General features: G+C 37.5%; 1 pseudogene; it reads left to right on the top strand.

Annotated features, from left to right (window-relative positions):
* Positions 1 to 484: 484 nt before the first annotated feature.
* On the top strand, positions 485 to 662 carry LOC132484827 (U2 spliceosomal RNA; annotated as a pseudogene).
* Positions 663 to 9,495: the final 8,833 nt, after the last annotated feature.

Here is a 9,495-nt window from a genome sequence, read left to right as displayed (position 1 = left end):
TTAAAGAATATTTAGTTTAGTTTGGTCAGGCAGCTAAATTATGTGAAATCCTCTTAAACCTATAAATTTTGTTAAGGTGTGTCTAGAATAGCTTTCAACCTATATCTATTTTATTCCTACTATTAAAATGTGAACTTTCTAAGTTCTCTCTAATCTGGCTGGTTAGAACTTGAGCATATCCTATTCTCTCTGGGAATTATTCAGCTTGTAGCTCTCCATTACACAATTTTTTTTTTCATGACATTTGTACATTGCTCAGCCTTACTTTATCCAACAAGTGCATACTTAATATTCCGCAACCTGTTCAAAAGAACTTCCATGCTGGTTTCTAGAGTTCTTAATCTGTGTAATTCCCTCCACTCTCTGGTACTCTGGATTAAACCTTATCCTCACAAAACTCTGATTGCTGTATCTTCAACTTAGCAAGACAACTGTACTCTGCATGTGTTCCCATCTCTGCATTGTGTTCTAAAAATTGCCCCCTATTGCTTCTCAGCCTTTTGGCTAAAATCAAGTGTAGTATCTGTTCTTATCAGTAAAAACTGTCCCCAAGCAGAAAGTCAAGGCAATTGTAGAGCTCACCTAGGTTGTTTCTCTTCCTGCATAGTTCTCTACTGCTTTTTACAGTTGTTTCATATATTTTTTTGAGTGTTCTATCCTTTTATGCCAGGAGGGCAAGTCCCGGACTAATGACTGTATCATGGTTGGAAACAAAAGTTACATCACTTGAGGCTTCCCTGTTGGCGCAGTGGTTGAGAGTCTGCCTGCCGATGCAGGGGACACGGGTTTGTGCCCCGACTGGGAAGATCCCACATGCCGCGAAGTGGCTGGGCCCGTGAACCAAGGCCACTGAGCCTGCACGTCTGGAGCCTATGCTCCGCAACGGGAGAGGCCACACAGTGAGAGGCCCGCATACCGCAAAAAAAAAAAGTTACTTTACTTGGATTTTAATTCGTTCACATTTCTGATGTTATTTGTTGACTGGCAGTGTCTATGACTTCTCTTTTGGAAATCTTTTCTGAAATTTCCTCCCCAGTCCTGCCAGAAAAAGAGGTTAAGTAGGGTATACAATTATGTCCAAAAAAAAAAAAAAAAAAAAAAAGATTAGGATACACTTTGACTAGAGTGATTGATAAACTTTAATTCCAAGAAACAGAAAATAGTATCCACACTTTTAGGAATCCAGAACAATATTTGAGTGTAGGGAATAGAGACTGGCCAGCTCTGTGTTAAATACCATAAAGTTCGGCAAAAGCTGCCTTAGTTGCTGTCAGCTTCTTGGCTTTTCTGACACACCTCTACCCACTAACTCAGGGACCCAGTATTCTCTGACTCTTCTCATCTTTCTGGTTCAAAGTGTGTTATCTAGTAAATGTAAAATAAAAATTTTATGAGATGCTAATGACTCATAAAACTCAATATGTTATTCTAAAAATTTTAGAAAATCTAAAACTTAAATTGAAAGAATGAATTACTAATAGTGGGAATTCAGGCCTCTGTCAAAGGGGTGGAAAAGAATATGGAAAGATTAGGGCTTCCCTGGTGGCGCAGTGGTTGAGAGTCCGCCTGCCGATGCAGGGGACATGGGTTCGTGCCCCGATCCCGGAGGATCCCACATGCCGCGGAGCGGCTGGGCCCGCGAGCCATGGCCGCGGAGCCTGTGTGTCCGGAGCCTGTGCTCTGCAACGGGAGAGGCCACAGCAGTGAGAGGCCCGCGTACAGAAAAAAAAAAAAAAAGAATATGGAAAGATTAGATCTCTCCTAGCACAACTTACATAGACTAAGATGGAGGCCACTCTACGTACATCCCACCAGAGCTAGGATAGGAGGGACAAAATAAGCATTCTAACAAAGATCTAAGAAGAAACAAAAAGCACCTACCATTTCACATCTTCAGTCACCACACAGTCTGCAAAGTATGGCCTAGCCTTGCAATAACCTCCACTCCGCCCCTCCCCCACCCATTAGCTGGAGCCAGTGAACTATGGTGAAAGACAGGAGCCCTCCAGCGTCTAGGGTGGAAATGACTTTAATTTCATCAGAGCCCTGGAGAAGAGACTATTAAAAGAGTTAATGGAACAAACTTCTGAATAGATGGGTCAGGCTGTGACAAACCAAAGTCTTTTTTTGATTTAAGAAGGAAAAAGGAAAAAGAAAGCTGGAGATACAGACCTTGCAGCTCTGATGGCCTCTGAGTCCCCCATCAAATCAATCCTAAATGCAGTAGAGTCCTGATAATTTAATGAAGAACTCTAGAGGTGATGTGGTGAATTTGGTCACAAAATTGAAATGGGGAAGAGGTACAGTCCACTACAGGGACTGTTCCCCGCCATTGTTTTCTGAATTACAACTGGGGGCGGAATGAAGGATTACTCTATTTTAAAATGTTGACATCAGAATACAGGTTGTTGGAGTTTCAAAAGACCATAGTTAGAAAGTTCTCCTTAAAGTACAAATGTGTATAAGAATAAAATTGGACTGTGGTTTAGCAAATAAAATAATTAGGGTAAACAAGATGTGAGAGAGGGATAAAAGGAAAATGTTAGAGAATGGTTGGCAATGAAAATATACCCACAAAGTGAATTTTCCCAGTCACTCCAGGAGAAATAGTGAAATTATCATATTGTGATGGCTAAGATTTGCCAAACTCTCTGGGGTATTTGTAGATTTAGTTTGTAGTCAGCAGAGATAAAAAAGAGTATTTTTTTTTTGGCCATGCTTATTCTGAAAATATCTATCAAAAGATACACACTTTGGAGAATAGAAAATTTCCCATAGAATTTTCTTTTATAGTGATCCCAAATGTAGATCTTCAAGATCTTCAATATCCTTGGAAACAATGTAAGTAGCCACACATCCCTGGAGGTCACTATAATAATTCATTGAGTAGAGTTACTCTATCTAAGCTACCTCTGTGGGCCCCAGGTTTGAGAAACTGCATCTTTAGAAATCCTTTGACTCCTCTTGAAGGATTGGCATCAAAGCCCCTTTGTGAGTGAAGGGGCTCATTCCAGGGAGATAGAAAACCACTAATACTGGGCTTCTGACACTCTTAAAAATTACTGGACTAATGTCAAAATATTACAGAGTAATACCCAGTATCCCAAGTCAGCTCCACTTACTGTGCATCATCTGAATGCCTTAAATGAAGTAGGAAGGTGAGGTTAAATACCATATACTGAGTACCTAGTAGGTATGAGGCATCCTGCATACTCCATCTAGAGAAGACATTTTTGTTTACTGGTGACTATAGTTGATGAGACTGTTTGGACAAATGAAATTTGTGAAGAGAGTAGAATTTAAGTGTTCTCTCTCTCTCTCTCACACACACACACACACACACAAAGTAAACATGTAAGGTGATGGATGCTAATTAACTCAATTATGGGAATTATTTCACCATGTACACAAATATCACATCATCATATTTGTACCCATTAAATTTATTACGGTTTGTCAATTATACCTCAAAAAAGCTGAAAAAAGAAGACATTTTTGTTTTAGAACACCTGTATTGATTTCCCCTTCCAATTGTATCCCATTTTTCTTCATTAGAATACCTCTTCCACTGAAAAGGTATTAGAATACCTCAGGTACACACTGCTATATTTAAAATAGATAACCAATAAGGACCTACTGTATAGCACAGGGAACTCTGCTCAATATTCTATAATAACCCAAATGGGAAAAGAATTTGAAAAAGAATAGATACATGTATATGTATAACTGAATCACTTTGCTGTACACCTGAAACTAACAATTAACAGCATTGTTAATCGATGATGTTCCAATATAAAATAAAAATTAAAAAAAAAACAAAAAAAAGAACTGTAATACATGTGGACCTATGTGATAGGATTCCAGGGCATGAGGTACATATTATCTAATGGAGTGGTCACAAGAAACAGATGCCTGCCTTTCTGGTTCCCTGTTCAAAACCTCACTGTTCTAACAAGGATCCCAAAGAACTCTGTAAGCTGATATAAGCTGATACTCAGAGGCTGGCCCTCACTCTGTGTTGATTATGGACTTATTGTTTCAAATTTTCTGATTCAAAATTAAACACATAACCAAATGACCATAATCCAAAAAAAAAAAAAAGAATACTTCACTGAAGACAGTCTTGACAAGAAACTGTAATCAAATTTACTCCTCACTACTGAACAAAAAGTGACATTTGACCCAACCTAGGCCAATTAGATGTTTCTTCTGTGATATTTTGAACACCACCAGAGAGTCAAAGAAGTTGTATTCCATTTGATTGAGGATGACTGGACTGGAGTTGCTGTTATAAAATTACTGCTATCTTTTCTGCTTCTGAGCCTCCAGAACTGCTTTGGTTCAAACCCATTTCCATGCCAGATTCTTCAGGTTCTCATGGATATTGTCAAGCACCAATATCTTTCCAATAAACTACTTTGCTTAATTTACCCAAAGCTGATTTCTTTTGCTCAAAATCAAAGAGTCCTTTAGGATGTACTACCTCACTTAACACACAATTCTAAGATATTATGGTCGTGACCATTTCACTGTGGAAAAAAGTTTGGCACAGAAAGATTCAATGACATGCCCAGAATCCCACAGCTAGTAAGACTGACAGAGTATGGACCCAAATCTGGGTGTATCTGACCCTGAGTTTCAAATTGTTAACCTACGTTATACTAATTTTCATCTGTAATTTTCAAACTGCTTTCCCAAAGAGCCTCAATGTTCCACACGCTGATCCAAGATTTTTCACTGCTGAAATTGAATAATGGCAGCATTGCCAATTTTGAGGAAATAATAACTTAATGGATAGAATGTTTTCAACTTTAAATTTTCCTTCCATAATTTTTTCTTAAACCTTTGGTGGTTTCTACTGCTTGTCTGTGAGGCAGACAACAAAACAAATGAACAAGCAGCCAATGAATATTAATGGCAAAAGTCTGCAACAACAGATCATGCCTCCCTCAAGAGCTTGTTGTTTGCATGCACATGTGTTGTGATTTTATGTTGCATACCTCTAATATAGTCATTTTCTGCTAGGAAAATTGTTCCTAATTCAAATGCTAGAATTAAATACATCCATATTTCATAGTATTATGCAAAGAGCACCATGATTTTCAAGATGTCTGCCACCTCAAAAAAATTTTTTTTAAATTGCCTCAAGTAAGTCTGAGACAATGGCAGCCAAACATTTTGGGTGGTATAAGTCATATCACCTTTAGGAAAATCAGCCCTTTATCTACATCCATATTTTGAGGATAAGGGCTTTGGCACTTACTGGATTCTACAAGAATAATGTCATTTGTCAGCCTAAATGCAAGACCCAGAATCAGTTTAAGGAACTTGAAATCTCATTTTGATTCTTGGCCTGGACACCAGCTAAAATGCCTCGGGCCTTGAGAAAGGCCAAGGTATGGTGTATTTATTGGCCATGACTGCAGATCTGGTTAACTTGATGAGAATTTATAGAAAAAGGGATGAAGCAAAACCAGATTTGCTTTTGGCTATAGATACATCAGGCTAATAAGACACAGGATAGTAGCCTGACCTTAAGTTAGAATAGCACCCCAGGAAAACTTCCCAGGGTTTAAGGATTAATATAGTGAGAGTAGAATTTGGACCCCTCGGTCTTCTTCCTAGCTTCTCCTACAACAAGATCAGCTATTTCCCATTTTCCCATTTTTCCCCTCAAAATACCTCTCTTCCAAAATTCATATTGCTTCTGAAATTTCCTGGTCTCCAAGAAGCCAGACCAAAATAAAATTATTTTAAATTTACTTTGGGCCAACAGTGGCAGAAGGAATAAGATATATAGTAATGATCAAAACATAGGTGATCCTACACATGTAAAGTTTACTGTCTAGCAAAATAAAACTTCCAGATTCCCCAGAAAATGAGCTATCTACTACCCTTCCTATCCTGAATATAAAACTTTGACCATTTTTATTTGTGCCTTCTTTAGCATATGGGTATAATATATAAATATTGTATTAGTTTATTGACTCTATGTGCTAATTGGAGTCAACATGAATTGGTATCGCCTTTCCAATGTCTGTACAAGTATAGTCTCCAACCGAAATCTCTTAGATTGTAACATTGGATCTCATCAATTTAGATGAAGTAAATTTTCTGTTAAATACATAGGTAGTGAAGCTTCAGGGAGGAACCCATGTATTATGCTCCCTTGGTGAGTCATTCCTTTAAAGAGGCAAGGCTGCTTCTCATCTTTCTTTCCACGAATCTGTATCTGTTTCCATATGGTCTGAATGTTTCTCTATTTCCAGGCTCATACCACCCAAAGAGTTTAAAAACTACTGTGGCACCTAGAGATGGCAGGGGAGACCTTCCATCCTTCACTGTTGATCCTTATTACCACATGTCACCAGGCAGTGCACTGGGCTCGTTTTGTTGACTTCCATCAACCATTTATATTGAGATATAATCCTGGGTCCTAGAAAATAGGAATATTTTATGTCCCAAGTGAGTGATTCACACTCAACACTATGTTGATGTACTTTATGGGATGTAAAAATCTCTGTTCCGGTGATTTCAGCTCCATCAGCATAATTTTCTTCCACATGGCACAGGTAAATCATGGTTAAATATTGAATCATTTATCAATGAATGCATTGTAAACCAGATCTCATAAAATCTCAGAAATAGATTGTGCTAAAAAAGCAGCTAGCAACCAACTTTGATTTTCAAATTTTCCCTTCCATAATCTGTTCCTCATTTAGAGAGAAAATACTAAGGAAATTAAAAATTAGTAAGCTTTACTCCTTTATTGGTAACAATATAAAAGTATAATGATTAGTATAGAATAAAAGTATTATTTGGAGGCTTTATAAGAAGAGGGAAAATTTGAAAACTCTGTGCTTCTAGAAGACAAATTTTCATTCTCTGTGAAAGCAACGCATTTCAGAAAGTATACACGCATCTTAGGTTCCCCATGTTTAAACTTAAATCCACAGGGATAGCACATGGAATAAAACAAGTTTATGATTGGATGAAGGGGTTTAGTGATGACAGGGGAAGTCAAACCTTTTTTTAAAATAACTTTATGGGGGTATAATTTCTTTACAAGGTTGTGTTAAGTTCTGCTGTACACAAAGTGAATCAGCTTCGTGATATAACCCCATATCCCCTCACTCTTGAGCCTCCCTCCCAAGCTCCCTATCCCACCCCTCTAAGTCATCACAAATCATGGAACTGATCTCCCTATGCTCTACAGAAGCTTCCCACTAGCCATCCATTTTATATTTGGTAATGTACATATGTCAGTGCTACTCTCTCACTTTGTCCCAGCTTCCCCTCCCCCCACCCCATGTCCTCAAGTCCATTCTCTACATCTGCATCTTTATTCCTGCCTTACCACTAGGTTCATCAGTACCATTTTTTAGATTCCACATATGTGCATTAGCATATGTTATTTGTTTCTCTCTTTCTTACTTACTTCACTCTGTATGACAGACTCTAGGTCCATCCACCTCATTACAAATAACTGAATTTTGTTTCTTTATATGGCTGAGTAATATTCCATTGTATATATGTGCAACATCTTCTTTATCCATTCATCTGTTGATGGATATTTATGTTGCTTCCATGTCCTGGCCGTTGTAAACAGTGCTACAATGAGTATTGTGGTACATGTATCTTTTCGAATTATGGTTTTCTCATGGTATATGACCAGTAGTGGGACTGCTGGGTCATATGGCAGTTCTATTTTTAGTTTTTTAAGGAACCTCCATACTGTTCTCCATAGTAGCTATATCAATTTACATTCCCGTCAACAGTCCAAGAGGGTTCCCTTTTCTCCACACCCTCTCCAGCATTTGTTGTTTGTAGATTTTTTTGATGATGGACATTCTGGATGTGAGATGATACCTCATTGTGCTTTTGATTTGCATTTCTCTGATGATTATTGATGCTGAGCAACTTTTCATGCGTTTGTTGGCCATCTCCATGTCTCCTTTGGAGAAATGTTTATTTAGATCTTCCATCCATTTTTGGATTGGGTTGTTTGTTTTTTTGATATTGAGCTGCATGAGCTGTTTATAAATTTTGGAGATTAATCCTTTGTCAGTTGCTTTGTTTGGAAATATTTTCTCCCATTCTGAGGGTTGTCTTTTCATCTTGTTTTTGGTTTCCTTTGCTGTGCAAAAGCTTTTAAGTTTCATTAGGTCTCATTTGTTTATTTTTTATTTTATTTCCATTATTCTATGAGGTGGGTCAAAAATATCTTGCTGTGATTCATGTCAAAGAGTGTTCTGCCTGTTTTCCTCTAAAACTTTTATAGTGTCTGGCCTTACATATAGGTCTTTAATCCATTTTGAGTTTATTTTTGTGTATGGTGTTAGGAAGTGTTATAATTTCATTCTTTTACATGTAGCAGTCCAGTTTTCCCAGATCCACTTATTGAAGAGGCTGTCTTTTCTCTATTGTATATTCTTGCCTCCTTTGTCAAAGATAAGGTGACCATATGTTCATGGCTTTATCTCTGGACTTTTTATCCTGTTCCATTGATTGATATTTCTGTTTTTGTGCCAGTACCATACTGTCCTGATTACTGTAGCTTTGTAGTGTAGTCGGAAGTCAGGGAGACTGATTCCTCCAGCTCCATTTTTCCTCTCAAAGTTGCTTTAGCTATTTGGGGTCTTTTGTGTTTCCCTACAAATTGTAAAATTTCTTGTTTTAGTTCTGTGAAAAATGCCATTGGTAGTTTGATAGGGATTGCATTGAATCTGTAGGTTGCTTTGAATAGTATTGTCATTTTCACAATGTTGATACTTCCAATCCAAGAACATGGTATATCTTTCCATCTGTTTGTATCATCTTTAATTTCTTTCATCAGTGTCTTATAGTTTTCTGCATACAGATCTTTTGCTTCCTTAGGTAGGTTTATTTCTACGTATTTTATGCTTTTTGTTGCAATGGTAAATGGGAGTGTTTTCTTAATTTTTCCTTTCTGGTGTTTCATTGTTAGTGTATAGGAATGCAAGAGATTTCTGTGCATTAATTTTTTATCCTGCTACTTTACCAAATTCACTGATTAGCTCTAGTAGTTTTCTGGTGACATCTTTAGAATCATCATGTCATCTGCAAACAGTGACAGTTTTACTTCTTCCTTTGCAATTTGTATTCCTTTTATTTCTTTTTCTTCTCTGATTGCCATCACTAGGACTTCCAAATCTATGTTGAATAATAGTAGTGAGAGTTGGCACCCTTGTCTTGCTCCTGATCTTAAAGGAAATGTTTTCAGTTTTTCACCATTGAGGATGATGTTGCCTGTGGCTTTGTCGTATATGCCTTTATTACACTGACATAGGTTCCCTCTATGCCCACTTTCTGGAGAGTTTTTATCATAAATCTGTGTTGAATTTTGTCAAAAGCTTTTTTCTGCATCTATTGGGATTATCATATGGTTTATATCCTTCATTTTGTTAATATGGTGCATCACATTGATTGATTTGCATATATTGAAGAATCCTTGCATTCCTGAGATAAACCCCA

This window comes from Mesoplodon densirostris, chromosome 2 (genome assembly GCF_025265405.1).
Source record: "Mesoplodon densirostris isolate mMesDen1 chromosome 2, mMesDen1 primary haplotype, whole genome shotgun sequence".
NCBI lineage: Eukaryota > Metazoa > Chordata > Mammalia > Artiodactyla > Ziphiidae > Mesoplodon > Mesoplodon densirostris.
Note: the sequence above shows the minus strand (reverse complement) of the source record. Positions and strands in the feature narration are given on the sequence as shown.